This window comes from Pteropus medius, unplaced genomic scaffold (genome assembly GCF_902729225.1).
Source record: "Pteropus medius unplaced genomic scaffold, Ma_sr-lr_union100, whole genome shotgun sequence".
Lineage (NCBI taxonomy): Eukaryota > Metazoa > Chordata > Mammalia > Chiroptera > Pteropodidae > Pteropus > Pteropus medius.
In genome coordinates, this window is record NW_024354502.1 from 19,785,122 (window position 1) to 19,800,976 (window position 15,855).

Sequence of the window (15,855 nt, forward strand, 5' to 3'; positions counted from 1 at the left end):
ACTGAGTTTTATCCAGGCAAGAGATGCGCTGCTGTGTGTACAAGGCAAAGAACAACACTGTGACTCCTGGTGGCAAACCGAACAAAACCAGGGTCATCTGGGCAAAGGCGACGCGTGCTCCTGGAAACAGTGGCATGGTTCGTGCTAGGGCCAGTGGACACAGATTCCGTGTAATGTTGTGCCCCTCACGGATTTAAACTTATGGAAAGTAAATAAAGTGGATTTGTTCTCTTGTGAAAAAAAAAAAAGGCCAGCTCTTCAGCCATAGGAGTTCAGCAAAGTAATGGCTGTGTGGGAGCCAGGGGAGATAATCAGGGGGATCACAGAACTACATAAATGTCTAACCAACCAATGTACTGTGGCAATCAAACCAATAACAAATAAAATAGTGCTAAAAAAAAAAAAAGGCCGGCTCTTCACCTGGCAGCCAGGTGGAACTTTTGAGACTGGTGGCAGCAAGACTTTCTCCAAAGGTTATTCCTGCTTCCCCAGGGAGCTAACGTGGGGAGCGGAACCTGAGGAGTCATCTGGGCAGTCGCCGTGTGTGGATCTGTTTTCAACCCTTGGTCTCATTGCAGAAGTTAAAATGTCCCCAACTTTTGGCTATGTGTTCAAGCTGGTGGTAGATTACGACAGGGTGATGTGTGCTGAGGCTTGTGCTTTGGCTCACTCACTTCGGAAGCCACCTGAAGGTGCTAGCTTGCAGATTCTCGAGCACCACCCCAGATCTGCTCAATTAGGCTTTCTGGGAGTCGGCCTGAATTTGGCATGGTTAGAGAGAATCTGGAGGTGACGCTTATGCCCAAGATTTGAATAGGTGGTAGATTTGCTTCCAGTCAGGATTTGCCCCAGAATAAGTCTTTACCCATGCAATGTGAGTCATTATAATCAGGTTCAATTGTTTTTGTAATTATCCCCACTTTGCAAATGCTGCTTCTTGGCTGAGTGCCAGGAATCAAGGCTGAGCCAGTTTGTGGGCACGAACTAAGGCCCACTGCAATCTGTCTCCCAAATTTACCGTTCTTGCCCTCGCCTATTCCCGTGAAATCTCCTAGCCCCAGGTATTTTGAGAGGCTGGCAAAGGTGGCCTCACGTGGCTCACAATCCAGTGTGTCAGGCACAGCCACTGCGGGGGTCGGCTGCCATCTGCTGTCAGGCCCCAGCTGCTGGTGGCACTGTCCCCCTTTCACAAAGCCGCCCAAGACCCCCCAGTGGCACCCTGAGCTTCAGCCCATGAGAACACCAGTGCCTGTGTCGAGGTGTCATCTCCTCAACCTGGACTCAGTGCAAAGGTGAGGTGACTAATGACATCCCTAACTTTGTACCTTATTCATCACCAGGGTCCCCAAACACTACTATGTGTGCCCAGTGTCTTACAAATTCCCTCCAGTGTCTGACTCAAAATTTTCTTCAGCGGGATTCAAAAATAGTCCCGGGAATTGGGTAGGTGTGTGTGTGTGTGTGTGTGCGCACACACGTACACACACATACCCATGCCCTATAGATCTACCAAATCATGCAAATAAACACCCCGATGAGTCCCCAGCCCAAGGAACCAGATTCCAGAGTGCAGTCTGGACTGAATAGGACATGCTGGTATTTAAGTGCATGCTGCGATGCCAAGTTTGTCAGAGCCCTTCAGGACAGGAACGTGAAGACTTTGACTTTAGGTTTTCTGGTCCGTTGTCCTGTGTGTAGTCAGGACTCCAGTAGCCACAGAGTGCTCCCTCCTTCCTATTCACCATCCTGGCCTTTTTGCCTGGCATTTTAGCTCTGCGAACTCAGTTCTCCCGAGAAGATTCGCCGTGAGGTTTTGAGCACTGAGGGCATCTTTGGAGGCCTTTGCATGCTGAAGTTTGGACCCTCAGAGAAGAGACATTTTTTGGATGTAATTCTTTTGTTAGCAGGGAGAGTCTGAGTGACATTTCTCAAAATGTTAAATAAAATATCAAAAAATGTAATTATAAGAATTTACTTTCATCTCATAGTCAAATGCGTTGGGGTATATGTCTCTCATTCACAGGGTTTTTTTTTTTTTAACTTGATATATTTAACACTTGGTTCTTTAGGTCTGATACAATTACCAAATTGATGGAACGAATCATATTATCACAGACCCCTCACGGGACCAGAAGGCAGGCCCCGCCTCTTGTGGAGCTGGTGTCTGAGAGGATCCCAAGCTGATTCTCTGAAAGGTCTGAATGGAGAGCCAACTGCATAGTTCCTTTGTTTCTGGCAACCACACACTGAGGTCCTTTGTGAGTCTGGGTATGTGGCTGACCTAGTTAAGGGGAGTCCTTACATAAGATGTCAGAATGAAGACCAGGTACTTGGCTGGGTCTGTCCCAGCCAAGGGTTCACTACCCAGGACAGGCTTACAATATCTGAAGACATTCTTTAGTGCTCCTGTCTCTGGAAACAACAAAAAGAATTAGCTGAGAATAAAAACATAACTATGGATGAATGATATGCAGCCTGCCAAAATAAAAAAAAAAGAATATTCACATGCATCTCAATAATGAATATGATATACATTACAGGTGTGTTCTTTCTTAAATTCCAATTCCTTCTCAAGATTTTGGCAAACTTCTCTAGCCTGAGTGCCTAATCTCAAATCTGATCCTAACCCACATTTTCCAAATCCTGTCCTTGTGGTCTCTGCCTGTGTTCATTGCTAGAATTTCACATCGATCTTTATGTCTCACACTCATGAATACCTTCGGTCCCATGGTACAATGCATTCGCATGCAGCCATCTGGCCTTGCTTTTTTTCTGCCTCTGGGCTGTTCCATGCTGGGGCTTGCTTCTGCTCATATTTTCTTCCATGTTTTGCCCTTTGCATGTCCTCTGAAGTCTTTTTCTTAGGCACTTGCTCATCAAAGCTGAATCTTCAGGCTCCAGACCTCTAAAGCAGTGTTTCCCAACCCTTTTCCCATCATGGCATACCAAAAAAATGATACTTTTCTCCCATCATAATTTGAAGCCTCAATGGAGGCTGCAGGGCACAGGGTGACCAGCTCAAGGGTCTAGCCACTTGAAGATCCAGGGATCAGGGTCTTGGGGTACACTTTCAGACATGTTCTGTTTAGTAGAGCCTGCCTTGGTCACATAACTATGAGGTTAATGTCTGCACTGGTTTCCTAGCTCTTTCTGGTCCCTCTTTCTTCCCTGCTTGTGGTGGGCTCTGCTGTCCTACTTAGTTAAGATTGCCTCTCAGCTCCAGCCTCCTACGGCCTATATCCTTGTTACTCTGAATATGGTCCTTAGGTCAGCACTGTACACATCACCTGGGGTCTGGATAGCCACGCAGAATCTCAGATCACACACAGGCACTCTGACTAAGAATCTGCAATCTTATTCCTACAGTTTATTCTAATTGCCTTTCCCCATCATCAACAGTCTGTTGATGTTTCTCTTCTCTGAAAACAGAGTAATACAGTTCTTTTTCAAGAAAAAATAGGAAACAGAAATATGAGTCTTCCTTTAAGAATAAATCAGTTTTAATAGGGAAAGATGGAAGGAAACACACAAACCATTTTTTCCAACACCACTTATAAATTGCTTTCTTTTCTACTTGCTGGTAAAAAGAGTGAAAGGATTTAGTATATTTTTGACGCTCAGAAGTGAAATATTTACTCGTTAATCAGATGAAGATGGGGTCTCAAGTAAACTTGGCTTTGCTATTCGAGGTGGTAAAATTCTTTGCCATTCAGTGTCAAGGAGCATGATAAAGACTCTCTTGATGTAAGATTATTTTATTACAAGAACTTATTTTTCCTTATCCGATATACAAACTTGGTGTGTGTTTGTGCCCTTCAAGAACCATGAAATATGTTTTCAGTAATTATGAGAAGTCACAAAACACAACTGGTATAGGAAGTAAGAATGGTTCATAAACCATATTTGTTAGTTAATTCAGATATAACTGAACTTACAATAAATTTTCATGAGTTTTAAATTCTGTTCCTGCCAAAAGTTAAGTTCCCTGTTCTAACACTAAAAACCACTTTCTGGTATGTGAAACACCAGTTCTCTGTCTCCCCCTGTATTTTGGTTAAAATAAAACCAAAACACAAAACAAAGCTCTGTTTATTCTTTAGTCCTAACTTTTAGCACACTGATCCTGTCATCTCCGGCAGGAAACAATATCTTTGGGACAGAGCATCATTAAGAAGACTGTCCCTCCTGCCACCAAAGAGACTCTTAATTTATTACATTTTACTGTTTCCCTTTATAAACTTTCTTGTCTGGTTGTTCAGAACCAGTGTTTCAGAGCCAAATTCTGCTCTCTGTGACTGATAGAAATTATGTGTATGGCTAAACAAATACCATATATTGTTTATGTATTTATTTATTTATTTTTCTCCCCCCCCTTTAATCCCCCCCATCTTATATTATTTTTTAAAATTCCATAAATAATCCCATTCTCCTAGGGTTGGGTTACTTGTACTGTTCTGCTATGGGAGTTCTGCAGATATGTACCAGATTCTGTTGAATGAGGAAGTTTGACCTTAGGACCAGCATGGCCATTTAGAAGGAAACCAAATGTAGAGCTGGGCTGGGTGGACACCCTGAGTGCATAGGAGTGCCTGTATCTCATGGAGAGTTAATGCCAGAAATCCTCCATCAGGAACCTCTTTCAGTCTTAAAAAAAAAAAAAACAACCCTGGGATACCTATTGCCCCTTTATATTTTAGACTTCCACTGTGATTGAGGGATGAGCAGTTATAGAGACGATGGTGATTCTTTCCTACTTTCTTTGGAAGTGGTATAGTTTTGTGGGAAGAAGAAGGGGCTCGAGCCAAATATCTGGCTCAGGATCCCAGCTCTACCACTTACTGTGTGACACTGAGGTTATTATTTAATCTCTGTGCCTCCTTTCTTCATTTGTTACATAGGATAAAAACACCTGCCTGACAGAGCTGCTGTGAGGATCAAGTAAGATGATATATATGTAAAGTGCTGAGAACAATGTCTGGCATTACTGAGAGTTCAGCTCGTGTTTATTCTTCCTCTCCCTTTCATCTGCCCCCTCCTTCTGTTCCTTGGCTCATGGACATTTTAAGAGAGCAGATGAAAATAAAGCCTAGTGCAACTCTCCCTCTTTATCTTTTCTCGCGTAGGTGATCTCCTGTTCCATCTTTGGGCCATCTTCTTTCTCTTCCATCGCTATATACTCTTGCAGAGTGATTTCATGTGTTTCCATGGCCTTTACTGCTAACTGCATGTCAGGGACTCCCAGACTCCCTCTCGCCTGAACTCCAGACCCACATTTCTGTACTCTCTAGATGCCCTACAGACCCAGATGTCATTCACATCAAACTAATTATCTTTTCTATCACTTGCAACATTATATTGAAATTCTTTTTATCTATATATCTTCCTGATTAGGCTCCATGATCTTTTTGAGGGTAAGAATTGTTTCTTGTTTATTTTTGAATCCTTAGTGTTCAGACAAGTTTTAGTTGGAAAAAAGGTTTTATTTTATTTCTATTTTTGAAAGATAGTTTTGCTGGGTGTAAATTCTGGGTTGAGAGGTTTTTTTTTCACCCCTGTACAGTTTTCCTCCTTTATCCATGAGGAATATATTTCAAGATCCCCAGTGGATGCCTGAAACCATAGATAGTACTGAATCCTATACAGTTGACCATTGAAGAACATGGGTTTGAACTATTTGTGTCCATTTATATGCAGGTTTTTTTCAATTGACCCATGCAGTTCTAACCCGCGTTGTTCAAGGATCAACTCCATGGCTGGGAATCTGTGTACGTGGAGGGCCTGCTGCAGTTATACCCGGATTTCCGACTGCTCAAGAGGGTGGCACTCCTACCCCTATCATTGTTGAAGGGCCAACTGTGTACTATGTTTTTTTTTCCCTATACATACATACATACCTTTTCACTTAAAGGAAGCACTTTGTGGCTTCTCCTTGGCATATACACATTTCCAGCTTCTCTTGTGTTTTGGAGGCATTATGCAAATAAAATAGCTTGGTAGCAATTAAGTTTAGAAGGCAACATTTTTTGGTGAATTTAAAATTCGTTTTTCCCCCCGAGGAAATCCTGCAAAGTTATGAGGCTTTGCAAATTTATCCAAGAAGGAAATACAAAATGACTGACTCCTGCAGTAATTTTTCCGCATTGTTATTAGAGAGCAGATGCTTTCTTTCTGAATGAGGACACAGAAATCTCAGTTCGCGAAATCACAAATTTCAGACACTTCTTACGAGAATAGAAATAGTTTAATTATGAAGACACTTATTTTCGTGGTGCTGTGGTTGATGCTAAATTTAATAGGAAAAACGATTAGTATTGTAATATTCCAAATTTTGGAAACGATTTTAAATAAAGCAGTCAATCATTAATCCGTTAATCATTAATGCAGTTTATCTGAATGCTTTCGAAATCAGAAATCTAGGATGTGTAATTACAACATAAATATTTTTGTGAAAACAAACATTACCTCCCTAGTCTGAGGAATGTTTCATGATTGAGCTGCCTTTGTACCTCCCTAATTCTTTCTATGCATTGGCTCATCATGATGATGGTGAAGATGAAGAAGATAAAACTGATGATGATGATGATGATGATTAATGATGATGGCTATACCTTATTAAGGGTTTACCATGTGCCAGGAATATTATCTCGTTTAATATTCCTCACAACTGTATAAACAAGTGCTAATGTGTTCCCCATTTATAGATGAGGAATCCAAGGCTCAGAGAGGTTAGGCACAGACAGGATTCAGACTCAGGTATGCTTGACTCCAAAGACTACGAACTTTGCTGGAATAAGTCATGCAACTCCACAAGCTTGGATTCGTTTTTGATCTAGTCACCGGGCTGACTCTCGCATCTTGATTCCGAGAACACAGCCAAGACAGGAACAGTGACAACAACCTTTTTATTTTCCTCTGCCTTGTCAGGATCACCTTACAGACATTTCTCTGACACCTGAAGAGGCAAACCTGCCAAAATGTTTATGACTTGGAGATAACTGTTTATATCCCAAGTATTTCTGTATTATTAGATACTGGGAATGACTTTCCATGATGCGGTTGGTCCTTTTATGTGGAAAGATGATAAAATCTAGTTGTTTACCCCAAAATTCCACTCCTTCAACCATTAGAAATATATGGTCGCTTTCTCTGCAGCAGACGTCCACCATGGGAACTGTCCATGGTGGTTCCTTGCAGAACTCACAAGTCGTATTAGGACTTTCCAGTGTTAGATATGGTACTGAATTTATTTCTAGTTAGTGCGCTCACTCTCTCTCTCTCTCTCTCTCTCTCTTTCCTCTCCCCTCTCCTCTCTCTCCCTCTCTCTCTCTCCTTCTTCCTCCTTCCCTCCCTCCTTTCTTCCTCTCTTTTCCCCTCTTCTTTCATGTACTTATGAATTACAAAGATGTTACAGGAAAAGGGTGTATATCTACCTAACTTGTCCCCTTACATCTCAGATTTTGAGATTCGAATTTTCTGATGGTTAGAAATAGCAATATGTTTAGCACATGCTAAAACAACGAAATAATTCTCTTTGATGAGAAAGATCATAGGATGTCTATCACATATCCAAAATATTTGGTGTCTTTGGACTAAAGGTCTTGTATTGTTAATCTTTAAATTCCAGGAATATAGAAGTACAAAGAGCATTATAGTTATAGGCCCACTTTGGTTGAATTTCTGAGTATATGGACCACTCTTTAAGGAGCAGAAGAAACCACTTCATTGTGGTAGGCTATATTACCATTTCCCAATAATTTTGTAGCTCTATGATGTCTCTGTTTATGGGAAGATTATACATCCCTGCCCTGTTGAACTCAGAAGTGGCCATGAGACTTGCTTTGGCTAATATAATGTGGGGCACTTCTGAGCAGAAACTGTAAGAGCCAGCACGTGTGGTTCACAAAGCCACAATGAGACTTCTCCATTAGCCTGAGTCCCACAGTGAAATTAATTGGATCAGAGCAGCAGCTAACCCTCATTGGACAAGTAGAATAAAGGAAAAACAAATCTTTGTTGTTGTAAGCCACTGAGGTGCTTAGAGTCATTTATTGCCACAGTATATAAAACTTAAGGGGGTGATACTCCTATCTACTCCCATTTGCCACTGCAAAACACTTTAGGAAAGAGGCAGCCACAAATAAATTTCTAGTGGTGATAAATACTAGACTTTGAATTTATGAAACCCATGTGGATTGCAAAACACTCTACCTTCTCTTCTCTCCTGTTGCTAGAACTAAGTCTTCTTTTCCATGCTGGTATATTCCTGAAGCCCTTCAGACCAGTTTCTGGACTGCCTATGTTCGTTTATATAGGCTGCCACAACAAAATACCATAGATCGGATGGCTTGACCAACACTCGTACGTGCCTAGCATGCCAAGGAAGAGCTGGTGGAGGTGGCCATGAGAATTCCAGTCACTATGTACAATATTTTTCTTTAATTCAAAATTAAAGTCTAATTACACCTAGTACTAACCCGAAATTAAAGTAATTCCTTGCTTTCTTTTCCATTGTATTTACTTTGTTAGAATGAATGAAAGCTTTAGATCTTATATTGTGTTCCCTTGGAAACAGATTCTGAGACAGAGAATTGTATGCAAAAGATGTTTTGGGGAGAGTGGTCTTGGGACCTTTACTTGTAAGGACACAAGAAGTCAGGATTGGTTAAAGTGAGAAGCTATCAAACAATGTTGTAGCAACTGAGACTTCAGCTCATCTTTTGAAGAGCCTGAAGGTTGGAAAGTCCTTAATAATTGTCTTATATGGACAAAGGGGTCTGACCTTTGTAACTCTGCATCAACCAGTCATGGCTGTGAGCTGCCCTTTGGGAAGGGGCACAGCTTTGGGCAAGGCATATCCCCGTGGCTGAAGACAATGTTCAGTGAGAGACACAGCTGTGAGTTATCAGTGGCTGATGTTAGCAGCTAAGGGAATAAGTGCATTGGCCCCAAAGAAGAGATCTGGGTGGAGAACCACGGAATCCCTTGTAGCCCCACTTGCATCATGCAGATTGACTTGCTTCTTTTTTTCAATTAAATTTATTGGGGCAACACTGGTTAATTACATTATATAAGTTTCAAATGTACAATTCTATATTACGTCATCTGTATATTGCAGTGTGTGTTCACCACCCAGAGTCTAGCCTCCTTCTGTCACCATATGTTTGACCCCCTTTACACTCTTTGTCCTAACCCCACCACCTTCTCCTCTGGTAACCACCATATTGTTGTATGTGTTTGTGAGCTTGTTTGTTTTGTTTGTTCATTTTTTACTTTCTGTTTTAAAACCTACATATAAATGAATTGACTTCCCTCTTATAGTAAGTTTGCCTAACCTCACAGGATTCTGGTTGACCTTGTATTCTGATTAGTGAGGATTTTTTGGTCTCCTGAACATATGTATTCTACCAATTGGGACATAGTTACATGTAATCCATGGTTATTGATTCAGAATGTCACCGAATCCTTTCTGTTCATCATCCTAGATAAGCACCTCAGATGTGTCTTTAAGAGACTATTCTGTTTCCATCAGGCTCATGGTTTCCAGTGGTCATGCAATGTGATAAGACCAATGAACACCATGGTCATGTTCTCATTGCTCCACATTCTTTACTGAAGAGTGAGTCTCTCATTTCGGGGCAATGTTATGAGATATTCCACATAGGTGGATCAAACACTCTGAAAGTCTTTGGCTGGTGTTTCTGGGCCAAGGCCCTGCAGGAAGAAAAGGCAAAATTCTATTCAAAATATGTGTTGCTCTCAGTCACAATAAATTGCTACCTCTTTCAGGGTAAAAATAGCTGGTGTCTGTGAGAGATGATGTCATATTCGAGGGCTTAGCTCTGTTGCTGGCAGGTTGGACATTCAGCAGTGGCAGTAGCGGATCAACTTGGTGAGTGGTAGTTCATACAGTTGGGCATAACCTCTATACCTGCCCCTATGGCTATCATACATGAGCCCAATGTGCCAGCAGTGGGTGGCCAGTGACATCTGGCCAATTATTCTGTCTATTTGGTTGCTTAGGACATCTTCCATTGTGGATGATTTTTGTCAGGTGTTAGCATGTGATACATTGACATTTTGTCCACTACCATAAGTCCATATGTCTTTTTCTGAGATCTTTTTGACCCTAATATTTTAATCTTTCTTTTTCCAGTTCCCTAACCAACCAGACAAGCTATTGCCACTTCCTCTGAGTCTGTGTATATTCTACCTCAGATCACTTTGTCCCCGCACAGTGAGTGACTTGGTGCATGGTCTGAAACTCCGCCCCTCAGGAAAATTTCCTTATCTTCCAGAGCCATGACTAAGTGGTGTCGTAAATCAGCTGCAGACTCTCATTGACATATCAAGCTGTATTAGTCTGCTCGGGCTGCCATAACAAAATACCACAAACTGGGTGGCTCGAACAACAGGCATTTGTTTCTCACAGAGTTGGAGGCTGGAAGTCCAAGGCCAGGTTGCTAGCATGGTCAGGTTCCCGTGAACGCTGTCTTCCTGGCTTGCAGATAGCTACCTTCTCACTGTGTCTTCACATAGTAGAAAGAGAGAGCAAAAGCAAGATGTTTGGTGTCTCTCCTTATAGAAGCAGTAATCCTATCATGGGAAACCTACCCTCATGATCTCATCTTAATCTAACTATGCCCCAAAGGACTCATCTCTAAATACTATCACACTGGGGGGTAGGCTTTAGTATATGCTTTTCAGGGTGACAAAATTCAGTGCATAGCACAAGCCGACCCATCCATGAACCAGGATCCACCTAGTTTCTTCCTCTTGCACCTGGTAATAAGCCTCCGCTCTCCCCGCTCATAGCCATAGATATGAACTGAAGTACAGGGATTCTGGGCTTTCTGCTTCTGCTGCTTACTTGCACCCTCTGACCCTGCTGATTCCTGATCCTGGATTCACCACTTCAACCTTATAATGGATTGTTCATCTTTGACAGAACCTATTTCAGGATGAGCAGCTCTGGTTGCATGATCATTTGGTGTTCCATGCTCCACCTTTACTAAGATGAGACACTTTATGTCTACTAAGGCCTAGTAGCATGCAAGTAGCTGCTTTTGAATTATGCATATTGCATATATTACCCATAATTATGACAAATGACTTTTTAAATGTAATCTAATGATTTAGGAAGTGGCTTCTCATTGGCTTCCCATTACTTTCAAGATAAAATCTTCACTCACGCCTTACAGAGAATCCAGGTCTCCCAAGAACCAGGTTCCTGCCCACTTTCTGTCCTCATCACTCCCACCATGTGCAGACATAAATGACCTGTTCCAGTCCCTGCAGTTTGTGCATAATCTGCACATGTATAAGTCAGGATCCCGGCAGGAAACATTATACACACAAAAGGGGTAATTGAAGAGTTTACTAGAGTATTTAGAAAGGTGTAGACAGAGTTAAAGGAAACAAGAATGGAAGGTCATTACCATCTCTAGGCCTGAAGGGACAAGGTGAGGGAGCTGTTCCCAGGACCCAGAGTGAAAAGGGTCATCCTAGGGAGATGAGGCCTTGCAGGGAGGGAGCTGGGGGGATAATTATCTGAACTTTGTCTCTCATTTCCCTCCATTCTCCACCTGATGTAGCCCATTGGCTGAGCTCATTTAGAAGCCGGAAGGTAAGGGAACCCTGGAGACACATTCCGAAGAGACCAGCCCCAGGGCACAGAGCAGGGTGGACAGAAGAGGAGGCTAACAGAATATGGAGCATATACACTGTGCTTCATCACGCCTCGGAATGTGCTTTTCTCTCTGCCTGACATGCTTGCTTGACTCCAATCCCCTTTCCTTTCTGTCTTGTTCATGTGATGAACTCATCCTCAATTATCAAGACTCATGTGCAGCTTTTCAATGGGAATAGCAGCCCATGCATGTCTGAGTTATATCATGGAGCACACTGCAATGTAATTATTGATTTACCTGTCTGTCTCCTTGAGTAACACAGGAGCTCATCCAGAATAGGAGCTGGGCCTTTTGTATCTTCTATTTCTAGAGCCTAGCACTGTGCCTGCATGTAGTGGGTACACAATAGATAACCACTGATGAGTATCTTTATTTTCCTGAAAACAAAAGTTCCTTTTTCTCTGTAGCTCTTTTAAACTGGAAATGGTTACTTACTTAGAGAAACAATATTTCTTTGATTTCCAAGTTGTTACAAAATTTAATTTTTATTAATTTTTATTTATTTATTTTTTACGCCTACAGCACCCAGTCTTGCTAGGTGGTCTCCCATCCAAGTACTAACCAGGCCTGACCCTGCTTAGCTTCCAAGATCAGATGGGATCAGGCTTGTTCAGGGTGGCATGGCCATAATACAAAGTTCAAAAAGCTCTTTCCTATTTGGGGACTAAAACCACTTACCCAGCATCCCATCACTAGTGATGGCAGAGAAGTGGGTGAAACCCAGGTCTTCTGCCTACTAACCATTGCTCCTTCCTCTTGTTACTAAACATGCCTAAATGAAAGTAAGTGCATTCGGTGGTTCTGTGGGGACAGCTCACACAACTTTAACAGGTGGCAAGCTCAGAGAGAAGATTAAAAATGAACGACGTTAAATATCTGGTTTAAGAAAATGAACCACTTAAAAAAACTCTTACTTTAAAACGTTGCTGGGTCATTAAGAGTTGAATTCCAAAAAAGGAAATATCTAGTCATATGGATCAGCTTCTTTTCTTTTTTCCAAAGTGAAAACATATATTTGTTGACTAAATTGTAGGTTACTTGAGGTCAGGGGCTAAGTTTCCTTGACATTTGTTTTCTGTGAGCCTTAGACTGATATGTATGGAGGATGGCATGTTTTTCAAAACAACCAGATGAGGTCAATCCAGCAATGCTTGGAGCGATTCCTGAGCTGCTTGCTTTGGTTAATGCACACGAGGAGTGCAGCGGCCACCAGTGGCTTAATGCCTGGCATCCATCTCTCCTTCTGACAAAAGCATTCCAAATTTCCTTTAGAAAATGACTTTTCCCATTCCAAGTTTTGTGGTTTGGGTGAGACTGACTTCAAACCCCAGGTCCAGAGGTGGACCTTGATCAGCTAAACATATCACATTCTTTTGGCCATAGTGATTAGTTTAAGAATAAGCTGATGACATGCAATGACACAGTAACCAGGAATCCCGGGAAAATGACTCTTATTCTCCTGTTGAACGTGAAAGAGAGGACGTAGTTGCTGGAACTGCCATCTACAACTACATGGGGTGAGAGGCTGAAGCTAAGACTACCGAAGTGGCGACAGAGAAATGGGGGGAATGGGAATTATCTCCTCATGACAATGTTTGAGTCCTAGAGCAGGTTGCACCTGAAGCCACACTAAAGTGAGCCACTACATTCCCTAGTCGTAAGCCAGTTTAACTTGTGCTTACTGTTGTTAATAGCACATCCAGGGAAGCAGCAGGTGAGAAGGAAAGGAGAGTGTCCTGTGGCTTTTCATGTTGAGCCAGAGAAATGGCTGGGTTATGGATAAGGGGATACAGCAGAATAACCTAGGGAGCTTTTATACCTCTTTCTCTCCTTCTGTACTAGGACTCTTTCTAGAATTGCTTGGTGTGTGTGTATGTGTGAGTGTGAAAAGGTAAAGCCCTGCCCCAGGTGGTTCTGATGCAATCGACCCAGCCACTAGACTGATTCTGCTTCCCATACCCCAATCCTGAATACAATACCTCATTAATTCCAATAGACCAGGGTGCAATTGAGGCCCCAACAAAGGACTCCACTTGCTAACTTAATTCAGGGTATTGAACACTCAAATCCTCTTTTAGGTGCTAAGTTGTCAGCTTCCCCTTCCTCTGGGGAAGTAGGAGACCATCCATGGACCTTATTCAGGTTGATCTTTTAGGTTCTATGAGCTCATCTAGTCATAGAACTGAGACATTAAAGGTGTGAATTCACAATGCAATTCCTATTGACGAGAAGTGATTACAAGGATGCAGAAACACAAAAGAATAGATATTTAAAGGGATGAGGGGGAAGTGAACAACAGGAAATAGGGCCTTTGAAGCTTAGTGGTGTGGCTCTTCCCACCCCCTCCCACAGTGTTGCCACACCAATTCTCTCTCTTTTTGTTTCTTTCTACCACATAATACTTGGTTGAGATTTTGTAATATTTCTCATGATGAAAGCCAGTTAATTCTTCCTATACTTGGCTGACCCATCCAAACAAAAACACTATTTGAAGGGACATTTTTGTATTACAAAAGTGAAAGCAGGATGAATCAAAAAACAAAATTGTGAGCACAGCATCCTCGATTGAAAATGCACAATTAAGTAATTAGACAGGTTCTCTGTAAAGAACAGCTTCCAGGCTGCCTCCCACGGAGTAGACGTGATGGAAGCTGCTGAGACACATAACTGGCGGAAGAAAGTGTGGGGAGGGCATGGAGAGGGAAGAGAGAAAAGTGATTACAGATAATCATTTCTCAGCTTCTCAGGAGAGAAAAATCTCTGAAGCTCTAGAATGTCCTAGTTTGATATTAGAAAAAGACTTCAGAATAGTCTCGAAGGTGACCTCGCAGGACATTGGACTTGGCCCCACCTACAAAAGGTGTTACTAGATTTCTTGAAGAATGATAGATATGTCACAGGCCTTGCTAAAGTGCCTTCAGCCAGAAGAGCTTCTGGGTGGGCTACGATGTGCTATGAATACATAGAAAGTTGAGGGAGGTTCTCTCAAACTTCACACATTGTCTTTGGGTTCCCCAGAGACTGAAGAGCATGGGAAGGAGCAACAAACAAATTATGGGGATTGCTGAGCACCATACGTTAAGTTACAAAAATGACAAAAGGCAAAAATATCTTCGCAAAATCCTCTGACTAGAGTTAGATTCATCAATATTTCTTGCCTCAGTCTTCTCTGCCAAATCACCTATGGTTCAGCAACCACTTCAGGAGTCAACCTAACGCACAGGCCATTGCCAGAAGGGTGAATCTGTTTTTCTTCCCAAGACAGGACCACTGTTGGAATCTTCTCCATTAATTATAATGGATGGTTGTGAGGTCGGGAGGCTAGCTGGCAGTTTATTCCTCCTGTGCATGTCTTGGGAAGGATCATTCAGAAATATTTAATCCCTGAAGTGCACAGGTCATAGTTTTAATAGCACTTTTTATATCATATTAGTTTTGCTTGTATATTAAGATATTAAGTATCAAAATATAAGTCCCTTCACAGTTGGCATTACGTCTTATTCTTTTATTCTTTTTTTTAAGTGATTTCATTTTCTTTTTTGTATTATTTGTACTTTCTAATTTTCTATGACACTATGTTAATGCATCTATGTTAAATACATCTTTTTTAAAAGTAAAGACATTGTAAATTATTTGTTTTATCACATATCATAAATTCCATACCATAAAATTCACTCTTCTAAAGCGCACAGTTTAGGAATTTTTAGTAAGTAGTTCTGTAACCATTCCCACATTATTATTTCAGAAACATTTTTGTTGCCCCTCCCAAAACCCTGTACCCATTAGTGGTCACCTCCAAACCCCCTTATCCTCTGGCAGCTACTAAAACACTTCATGGAACCCCATGATCAACTAGTGAAAAGCATGGGTCTCTGCGAGTCAGACTATTCTGATGACTGCTTTGACTTTGTTGTCCATGATGTTAACCATGTCTACCTTGCCTTTGATGATTAAGTGCCACCATTTTGCCACTAATATCCATCATCCTGGGGAACTGGCTTGATGGAATAATGGGTGGCCTTTTGAAGGCTCAATTGCAGCACCAGCTAATTGCCTTGTGAGGCAATTCCTCACGAGGCTGGGGAATGTCCTCCAGGTTTCTGTGTATGTTCTAAATGAGAGTCTAATGTATGGATCTACTTTTCCTATAGCTAGAATTCATGAGTCC

The 15,855-nt window shown here is 41.8% G+C and overlaps 1 pseudogene; it reads right to left on the minus strand.

Moving 5' to 3' along the window:
• Window positions 1–12,200: 12,200 nt before the first annotated feature.
• Window positions 12,201–12,319, minus strand: LOC120595851 (uncharacterized; annotated as a pseudogene).
• Window positions 12,320–15,855: the final 3,536 nt, after the last annotated feature.